At 52.4% G+C, this 10,147-nt stretch overlaps 2 long non-coding RNA genes across 2 annotated transcripts; both read left to right on the top strand.

Moving 5' to 3' along the window:
* The first annotated feature begins 1,321 nt into the window (after positions 1-1,321).
* Positions 1,322-1,667, top strand: LOC135323731 (uncharacterized). Its single transcript, XR_010385251.1, has 3 exons — positions 1,322-1,373; positions 1,461-1,516; positions 1,609-1,667. It is a non-coding gene; the product is annotated as an uncharacterized LOC135323731 (long non-coding RNA).
* Positions 1,668-1,742: 75 nt separating this feature from the next.
* On the top strand, positions 1,743-2,972 carry LOC135323721 (uncharacterized). The gene is made up of 3 exons (XR_010385233.1): positions 1,743-1,800; positions 1,900-2,000; positions 2,911-2,972. It is a non-coding gene; the product is annotated as an uncharacterized LOC135323721 (long non-coding RNA).
* Positions 2,973-10,147: the final 7,175 nt, after the last annotated feature.

The raw sequence follows: 10,147 nt of genomic DNA on the forward strand, positions 1-10,147 counted from the left end.
GGTGAGCGAAGGAAGATTAGAGAGGATGTGGCTGCCATTGAGTGATGCCTCTTAAGGATCAAAAGTGACCTGACCGCCCACCCCCCCCGCCCCCAGGCCTGGAAAAGCTAAGGTGAGGGGCAAAGGGTGTTGGGGTTGTCTTCATTCTGTGCATGTGTGCTGATATTCAGTGTAGTAGGGAGGGCTGCTCTGGATGAGTGGTGTGTGAGGCAGAGGTGGTGGGGTGCGCATGGCAGAAAGTGAGGGTGTGGTACGTAGGGCAGCTCCAGCCTGTGTCTGTGTTGTTGTGTAGTCTATGTGGTGTGTGTTATAGCTGTGCTATCTTTTGCTCAGGTCTTGATGTTGCCCTTGCTCTTTGTGCTCAAGGAGCACAGCCCACGCTCCACAGTGCCATCGCGGCAGGCATCCGCCGTCTTTTGCCCGGCCTCAGTCATCGGCATCGCTCCAGCGGATCACGTCTCGTCCCGTGCGGGCAGCCGAAAGGGGCGGTCCGTCGCTCCGGCTTTGCATCGTGACCATTTGCGGCCGCTCATCTTCGGGGCCATTGTCGAGGCCTTTTTGCCTGCCCCTCTTCTGTTTCTGCTCTTGTTTTTCATCTTCTTGGCATCCTTTCAGGGTTCTTTCCTGTATCGCCGCAGCCTCGGGTCTTCCCGGCCGGGTGCTTCGGCATCGGTCGTCCCGGCTTTGCGGGCCGCTTTCCATCCCGGGCCGTGGCGTTTGACTCTTTTCTGGGCTCATCCGGAGCAGCAGAGCCGCACGGTCATGGCATCGTAGGGCTTTCTGGCTGGTAGCATCTTATGTGTGGGAATAGTTCTTTTTGCGTAGGGCTTTCCTGCATGTTTGTGTCTGATGCTTGTACCTATGTGTGTTTGTTTTGTGTCTAATGCTTGTCTGTGTGTGTGGGGATGGAGCTGCTTTGCCTGTGGTTATTAGCAATGGTAGCGTATGGAGCGTGGCAGCGATGGCCCGGAATGGTGATCGGTCAGTGTCCGTGTGCTCCAGTTTATGTTGCTTTTTGCAGATGCAGAGCAGTATTCCAAGTGGGTCCAAGGGAGCTGGAAGGAAGGGGCATGCCCCAAGAAGGTGAGCTAGAGATTTGGTGTTGGAAGGAGAGTGTTGCGGTCAGTGGGTTGCCCGGTTAATTTTTGCTTTGTGCTTGTAGGCGTGGAGCGTTGCGGGGAGCAGGTCGCTCACATCCAGGAGGAGCTGGGCGAGGTGAGCATCAGTCTGGGTGAGGACGTAGAGCCCGGCGTAGGGCCGTCATCTCATCGGCGCCGTCCCCATTGCCCGGCGCCGTTCCTGTTTTACAGGTGTGTGGCAGACCTCGGCGTGGGGAGCCGTAGCCCGGCAGTCGGGATGGGAGAGCGGAGCAGGTAAAGGTATTGTAGCGAGGTAATGTTGTGCATGGGGTGTGGTTTTTGGCATGACCTCAAGGTGTGGTCTTCTCGCTGGTTTTGCAGGCATTGCAGGAAGTTTTGGAGAGGAGAAGCTGAGCGGCAACGAGGAGCCTGAGCAGGTGAGAAGGGAAGCTTGTCTGCCTGAGTTTTATTATGGGGTAGGGTGCTGCTGGGCTGCCTCTCGGTGATGTGTTTTGCTCTGCTTTTTCAGGTATGGTGCGGGCCTTTCCCAGGCGTGGCTGAGGATTTGAGGTGAAGTAGAATGGGTGCGTATAATGGTGTGGCAGTAGTTGTAGGGCTAGTCCGCACTGCCTAGCAGAAGAGTAATTTTGTTTTGCTTTTTCCAGATGCCATGGGCAGCCTCACAGCCACAGTGCTGGAGCGTGGCTTTGGCACAGTACAGGTGAGTGCGATGACAATGGTGGTTTGGAGGAGGGTGCTCTCGCAGATGTGGCTGGAGCTGACCGGCAAGGGGGTCACTGCTTGTGCTCTGGTTTGGCAGGTGATAAAGGCAACTGTGGTGACTGAAGGGAGATCAGCGCAGATGCGGCTGCCATTGAGGATGGCTCTTGAGGAGCGATGGTGATGCCCAGCATTTGAACAGTTAAGTTGAGGGGCAAAGGGTATCAGGGGTGTCTTAACTCTGTGTGTGTGTGTGTGTGTGTGTGTGTGCACGCTGATGTTCAGTGTAGAGCGGAGGGTTGTTCTGGATGAGTGGGGTATGTGTGAGGCAGAGGTGCTGAGGTGCGCATGGCAGAAAGTGAGGGTGCGGTAGGCGGGGCAGCTCCAGCCTGTGTCTGTGTTGTTGTGTAGTCTATGTGGTGTGTGTTGTAGCTGTGCTATCTTTTGCTCAGGTCTTGATGTCGCCCTTGCTCTTTGTGCTCAAGGAGCACGGCCTACACTGTGGAGCGCTAGCATTGTAGGCCTCTGTCATGTTTTGCTGGCTTGACTCATCAGTATCGCACCCACGGACGGTGTCTCGTCACGTGCAGGCAGCCGAAGGGGGCGGTCCGTGCCTCCGGCTTTGCATCGTGCCTATCGATCTTTGCGGCCACGGTCGAGGCCTCGTCGGCCGCTCTTGTTCCGAGGCCGCTCTTGTTTTGCGTCTCACCGGTGCCCTTTCAGGGTTTTCTTCCCTGCGTCATCACGGCCTCAGGTCTTCCTCGCTGGCCTCTTCCGCATGGCCGTTCCTCGCTTTGCCGGCCGCTTTCCATCCTGGGCGTTGATATCTTAGTCTTTTCTGGGCTCGTCCAGAGCATCAGAGCCGCAGGGCTGTGGTGTCATCAGATACCATGTGGAACGCATTGGAATAGTTCTTTTTGCATAAGGCTTTCCTTCATGTTTGTGTCTAATGTTTTTTTTGTTTTGGTCTGTCTGTGTGTGTTTGGAGCTGCCTTGCTTGTGGGTGTTAGGAATGGTGGTGTGCGGAGTGTGTCAGTGATGGACTGGAATGGTGATTTGTCAATGTCTGTGTGCTCCACTTTATGTTGTTTTGTTTTGTTGTTTTTTGCAGATGCTGAGCAGTGTTCTGAGTGGGCCCAAGGGAGCTGGAGGAAGAAAGGGGCATGCCCCAAGGAGGTGAGCTAGAGATTTGGTGTTGGAAGGAGAGTGTTGCGGTCAGTGGGTTGCGCGGTTAATTTTTGCTTTGTGCTTGTAGGCGTGGAGCGTTGCGGGGAGCAGGTCGCTCACATCCAGGAGGAGCAGGGTGAGGTGAGCATCAGTCCGGGAGTGGACATAGAGCCCGGCATAGGGCCATCACCTCGTCGGCGCTGTCCCCGTTGCCCAGCACCGTTCCTGTTTTACAGGTGTGTGGCGGACCTCGGTGTGGGGAGCTATAGCCCAGCAGTTGGGATGGGAGAGTGGAGCAGGAAAAGGTGTGGGAGCGAATGCCTGATGTGGATGGGCTGTGGTGTTGCGGGCATCGCCTGAGCACGTGATTTCTCTCTGTGCTTGCAGGTTTTGCGGGAAGTTGTGGAGAGAAGCAGCTGAGTGCTGAGAAGAGCCTGAGCAGGTGAGCGGGGGAGCTTGTTGGGTCTGATTTTATTGTGGGGTGGGTGGTGTTGGGCTGCCTGTCGGTGATGCCTTTTGCTCTGCTTTTTTAGGTCTGCTGTGGGCCTTTCCCAGGCGTGGCTGAGACTTTCAGGTGAGTGGATCGGAGCTGGATGTTGTAGGGCTGGTGAGCGCTGCCTGGCAGAAGAGTCACTTTGTTATTTTGTTTTTTTCCAGGTGCCACGGGCTTCCCCCCGGGCAGGATGTTGGCGTTTGGAGTTGTTGTGGTGCAGGTGAGTGGAGCGCCAATGGCGCTTTGGTGGAGGGTGCCCTTGCAGATGGGGATGGAGCTGACTGGCAAGGGGGTGACTGCTTGTGCTCTGGTTTGGCAGGTGATGAAGGCAAATGTGGTGAGCAAAGGAAGATCAGTGTGGATGCGGCTGCTGCTGAGGATGGCTCTTGAGGACCGGTGACCTACAGCACTGCCACAGTTAAGTTGAGGGGCAAAGGGTGTTGGGGCATCCTCAGTTTCTGTGTGTGTGTGTGCTGATGTTCAGTGTAGAGTGGAGGGTTGTTCTGGATGAGTGGTGTGTGTGAGGCAGAGGCAGTGGGGTGTGCATGGCAGAAAGTGAGGGTGGATGTCAGGCAGGGCAGCTCCAGCCTGTGTCTGTGGTGTTGTGTAGTCTATGTGGTGTGTGTTGTAGCTGTGCTATCTTTTGCTCAGGTCTTGATGTTGCTCTTGCTCTTTGTGCTCAAAGAGCACAGCCTATGCTCTGCAGCGGTAGCGTGGCAGGCATCCATTGTCTTTTGCCTGGCCAGACTCATCAGCATTGCTCCAATGGACTACATCTTGTTCTGCACAGGCAGCTGAAAGGGGCAGTCTGTCACTGTGACTCTGCATTGTGGCCGTTTGCAGTGTAGTCATAGTCGTGGCCATCGTCGAGGCCTCATCGGCCGCACCTCTTCCAGGGCCGCTCTTGTTTTGCGTCTCGCTGGCGCCCTTTCAGGGTTTCCTTCCCTGCGTCATCATGGCCTCGGGTCTTTCTCGCCGGCCTCCTCTGTGTCAGTCTTCTGAGCTTTGCCGGTCCCTTTCCATCCTGGGCATTGACGTTTGACTCTTTTCTGGGCTCGTCCAGAGCCTCGGCCCTACGATGCCACCACTGTGTGGCTCTTCCTGGCCAGTAGTGTCTTATGTGTGGGAACAGGTTTTTTTTGTGTAGGGCTGTCCTCTGTGTTTGTGTCTGCTATTTGTTTGTCTGTGTGTTTTTGGGGCTGGAGCTGCCTTGCCTGTGGGTGTTAGCCATGGTGGTGTGTGGAGTGTGTCCGTGATGGACTGGAGTGGTGGTGTTGCAGGCATTGCCTGAGTGTGTGATTTCTCTCTGTGCTTGCAGGTTTTGCGGGAAGTTGTGGAGAGAAGTAGCTGAGTGCTGAGAAGAGCCTGAGCAGGTGAGCGGGGGAGCTTGTTGGGTCTGATTTTATTGTGGTGTGGGTGGTGTTGGGCTGCCTGTCGGTGATGCCTTTTTCTCTGTTTTTTCAGGTCTGCTGTGGGCCTTTCCCAGGTGTGGCTGAGACTTTCAGGTGAGTGGATCGGAGCTGGATGTTGTAGGGCTGGTGAGCGCTGCCTGGCAGAAGAGTCACTTTGTTATTTTGTTTTTTTCCAGGCGCCACGGGCTTCCTCCCCAGGCATTGGAGTTGTTGCGGTGCAGGTGAGTGGAGTGCCGATGGCGCTTTGGTGGAGGGTGCCCTTGCAGATGGGGATGGAGCTGACTGGCAAGGGGGTGACTGCTTGTGCTCTGGTTTTGCAGGTGATGAAGGCAAATGTGGTGAGCAAAAGAAGATCAGTGTGGATGCGGCTGCTGCTGAGGATGGCTCTTGAGGACCAGTGACCTACAGCACTGCCACAGTTAAGTTGAGGGGCAAAGGGTGTTGGGGCATCCTCAGTTTCTGTGTGTGTGTGTGTGTGTGTGTGTGTGTGTGTGCTGATGTTCAGTGTAGAGTGGAGGGTTGTTCTGGATGAGTGGTGTGTGTGAGGCAGAGGCAGTGGGGTGTGCATGGCAGAAAGTGAGGGTGGATGTCAGGCAGGGCAGCTCCAGCCTGTGTCTGTGGTGTTGTGTAGTCTATGTGGTGTGTGTTGTAGCTGTGCTATCTTTTGCTCAGGTCTTGATGTTGCTCTTGCTCTTTGTGCTCAAGGAGCACAGCCTATGCTCTGCAGCAGTAGTGTGGCAGGCATCCATTGTCTTTTGCCTGGCCAGACTCATCAGCATTGCTCCAATGGACTACGTCTTGTTCTGCACAGGCAGCTGAAAGGGGTGGTCTGTGACTCTGACTGTGCATCGTGGCCGTTTGCGGTCCGTCATAGTCGTGGCCACCGTCGAGGCCTCATCGGCCGCACCTCTTCCGGGGCCGCTCTTGTCTTGCGTCTCGCTGGCGCCCTTTCAGGGTTTCCTTCCCTGCGTCATCATGGCTTCGGGTCTTTCTCGCTGGCCTCCTCTGTGTCAGTCTTCTGAGCTTTGCCGGTCCCTTTCCATCCTGGCCATTGACGTTTGACTCTTTTCTGGGCTCGTCCAGAGCCTCGGCCCTACGACGCCACGACCGTGCGGCTCTTTCTGGCCGGCAGTCTTATGTGTGGGAATAGGGTTTTTTTTGTGTAGGGCTGTCCTCTGTGTTTGTGTCTGCTATTTGTTTGTCTGTGTGTTTTTGGGGCTGGAGCTGCCTTGCCTGTGGGTGTTAGCCATGGTGGTGTGTGGAGTGTGTCCGTGATGGACTGGAGTGGTGGTGTTGCAGGCATCGCCTGAGTGTGTGATTTCTCTCTGTGCTTGCAGGTTTTGCGGGAAGTTGTGGAGAGAAGCAGCTGAGTGCTGAGAAGAGCCTGAGCAGGTGAGTGGGGCAGCCTGTTGGGTCTGATTTTATTGTGGTGTGGGTGGTGTTGGGCTGCCTCTCAGTGATGCCTTTTTCTCTGTTTTTTCAGGTCTGCTGTGGGCCTTTCCCAGGCGTGGCTGAGACTTTCAGGTGAGTGGATCGGAGCTGGATGTTGTAGGGCTGGTGAGCGCTGCCTGGCAGAAGAGTCACTTTGTTATTTTGTTTTTTTCCAGGCGCCACGGGCTTCCCCCCAGGCAGGATGTTGGCGTTTGGAGTTGTTGCGGTGCAGGTGAGTGGAGTGCCGATGGCGCTTTGGTGGAGGGTGCCCTTGCAGATGGGGATGGAGCTGACTGGCAAGGGGGTGACTGCTTGTGCTCTGGTTTGGCAGGTGATGAAGGCAAATGTGGTGAGCAAAAGAAGATCAGAGGGTGTGGCTGCTGCAGAGGATGTGTCTGCTGTTGAGGATGCCTCTTGAGGAGCAACAGTGATGCAGAGCACTGCAAAAGCGAAGTGCATGGGCAAAGGGTGTTGCGGGGTGTGTGTGTGTGTGTGTGTGTGTGTGTGTTTGTGTGTGTGAGGCAGAGGCAGTGGGGTGTGCATGGCAGAAAGTGAGGGTGGGTGTCAGGCAGGGCAGCTCCAGCCTGTGTCTGTGTTGTGTAGTCTATGTGGTGTGTGTTGTAGCTGTGCTATCTTTTGCTCAGGTCTTGATGTTGCCCTTGCTCTTTGTGCTCAAGGAGCACAGCATATGCTTTGTAGTGCTAGTGCAACAGGCATCTGCTGTCTTTTGTCTGGTCTTGACCGACTCATCTGCATTGCTCCAATGATCATCTTGTTCTGTGCAGGCAGCTGAAAGCAGCAGTCTGTCACTGTGATTCTGCATTGTTTCTGGCCAATCATCTTGGCAGCCATCATTCAGGTCTTGTTGGTCGTGTGTTTTCTGAGGCCTCTCTTATTTTGCATCCTCCTGGTGCCCTTTCAGGGTTTTCTTCCCTGTGTCATCAGAGCCTCGGGTCTTTCTTGCCGGCCTCTTCTGCATGGCTGTTCCTCGCTTTGCCGGCCCCTTTCCGTCACAGATGGTGGCATCTGACTCTTTTCTGGTCTCGTGGAGAGCACCAGAGCCGCACGGTCGTGGCATTGTAGGGCTTTCTGGCTGGCAGCATCTTCTGTGCTGGCATTGTTTTTTGCATGGAGGGTGTGTGTACGTGTCTGTGTGTACGTGTCTGTGTGTACGTGTCTGTGTGTACGTGTCTGTGTGTACGTGTCTGTGTGTACGTGTCTGTGTGTGTGTTTGGAGCTGCCTTGCCTGTGGGTGTAGTAATGGTAGTTGCCAGAGCAGAATAATGTATCTATGAAACACTTATTTTGTTTTTTCTTTTTTTTTTTTTGGGGGGGGGGGGTTGTGTCAGTAAGAGATAAAAGTAGGTTTTTTTCTTTAATTTTTTTTATTGGGATGGCCATTTTGGGGGCGGGGGGGGGGTTCTATTCATGCCAGGATAGTGTTATCTTTAAACAAGGATGGAAGCATGTGGTTTTGTTAGTAGCTGTGATGACTGTCTGTGGTGGGAGTGTGTGGGCAGTTGGGTGGGCTTGGTGGTGAGTGTGTCTAATCTTGTATGCATGTGTGTTTCTTTTTCCAGGTTGTAGTTAGAATTTATTTTAAAATAATTAAAAAAAAACCCCAGCTGGGGGATTTTTTTTTTTTTCCCCTGGCTGGGTTTTTTTTCCCCCGGTCCCGGCCGCTCTGCGAGGCGATGATCATCGCCAATGTTGGTGCGGAGCTTTGGCTGGGGACCGGGGGTTTTGTAGGCAGGGCAGTTTTTGGAGGTGTCCAGTAATGCTGTTACTGGGAGCTGTCCAAAAGACTGGAGGCGCTTGCCTGTTACTGTAGGGAGGTAGAATGATTGTGGTGGGAGTGAGTGGGCAGCTGTGTGGTTGTTGGGTGGGCTTGGTGGTGAGTGTGTCTAACCTTGTATGCATGTGTTTTTCTTTTTCCAGGTTGTAGTTAGAATTTATTTTAAAATAATTAAAAAAAAACCCCAGCTGGGGGATTTTTTTTTTTTTCCCCTGGCTGGGTTTTTTTTCCCCCGGTCCCGGCCGCTCTGCGAGGCGATGATCATCGCCAATGTTGGTGCGGAGCTTTGGCTGGGGACCGGGGGTTTTGTAGGCAGGGCAGTTTTTGGAGGTGTCCAGTAATGCTGTTACTGGGAGCTGTCCAAAAGACTGGAGGCGCTTGCCTGTTACTGTAGGGAGGTAGAATGATTGTGGTGGGAGTGAGTGGGCAGCTGTGTGGTTGTTGGGTGGGCTTGGTGGTGAGTGTGTCTAACCTTGTATGCATGTGTTTTTCTTTTTCCAGGTTGTAGTTAGAATTTATTTTAAAATAATTAAAAAAAAACCCCAGCTGGGGGATTTTTTTTTTTTTCCCCCGGCTGGGTTTTTTTTCCCCCGGTCCCGGCCGCTCTGCGAGGCGATGATCATCGCCAATGTTGGTGCGGAGCTTTGACTGGGGACCGGGGGTTTTGTAGGCAGGGCAGTTTTTGGAGGCGTCCAGTAACGTTGTTACTGGGAGCTGTCCAAAAGACTGGAGGCGCTTGCCGACTGATGAGAGTAGTAGCGGTGAGAATGTAGAGGTGAATGCTAAAGAGTGTGTGCAGCTCATGTAGAGTGTGGGCTTGTTATGTTTTGTATGTTGTGATGATGATTTTTTTTGTGCAATAAAACAATAAAGATGGTGGTGTGTGTGTCTCCTTTCAAATAAAGATGGTTTTGCTGTTTGTTTCTGTTGTCTTATTTGAACTGCATGTGCCACACATTTGCTCTTGCCCTTTTCCTCTTTGCTCTTGCTCTTTTGACCTTTTAAAATAAGAAGAAGGCAGAAGTTTTTGTCTTGTTCTTATTTTAATTTTTTGGTCCTCTGTTCTGTTTCGTATTCTTTCTTTCTTTGTCTGTCTCTTATGCCTTTTTCTTCTCCTTTTCCCTGATTGTTTGTGTTCACTTTGTGCAGGTTTCTCTCTACCTTTCTGTCTTTACTATTTACTCTTTCAGTCTGCCTGCACTGTGGTGCTCTGCTCTCTGTGCTTTTCTCTGTATTCTGTGCTCTGCCCTCAGCTTTGTGTTTTCTGCTTTGCTCTCTGTGTTCTGCTGTGTTCTGCTTTGCTCTGTATTTTCTGTTTTGCTGTGCTCTTTGCTGTGCTTTTTGCTTTGTTCTGTTCTCTGTGTTCTGCTCTTTTCTCTGTTCTGCTCTCTCAGCTCTCCTGTGTGTGCTTTTTGCTCTGTTCTCTGTTTTCTCTGTTGTTTTCTGTGCTTTCTGTCTTCTCTCTGGTTGTCTTTGTTCTCTCTGGTTGTCTTCTCTGTTGTCTTTTTTCTGTTTGTTGTCTCTGTTGTCCTGTCTTTGTCCTCTGTTGTCTTTGTCTTTGTTTGTTGTCTTTGTCCTCTGTTGTTCTGTCTTTGTCCTCTGTTGTCCTGTCTTTGTCCTCTGTTGTCTTTGTCTTTGTTTGTTGTCTTTGTCCTCTGTTGTTCTGTCTTTGTCCTCTGTTGTTCTGTCTTTGTCCTCTGTTGTCCTGTCTTTGTCCTCTGTTGTCTTTGTCTTTGTTTGTTGTCTTTGTCCTCTGTTGTTCTGTCTTTGTCCTCTGTTGTTCTGTCTTTGTCCTCTGTTGTTCTGTCTTTGTCCTGTGTTTGTCTTTTGTTGTTTGTCTTGTCTCTCTTTGTCTTTGTCTTTGTCTCTCCTTGTCTTTGTCTCTCCTTGTCTTTGTCTCTCCTTGTCTTTGTCTCTCCTTGTCTTTGTCTCTCCTTGTCTTTGTCTCTCCTTGTCTTTGTCTCTCCTTGTCTTTGTCTCTCCTTGTCTTTGTCTCTCCTTGTCTTTGTCTCTCCTTGTCTTTGTCTTTGTCTTTGTCTCTCTTTGTCTT

This window comes from Dromaius novaehollandiae, chromosome 27, assembly GCF_036370855.1.
Source record: "Dromaius novaehollandiae isolate bDroNov1 chromosome 27, bDroNov1.hap1, whole genome shotgun sequence".
Taxonomy (NCBI): Eukaryota; Metazoa; Chordata; class Aves; order Casuariiformes; family Dromaiidae; genus Dromaius; species Dromaius novaehollandiae.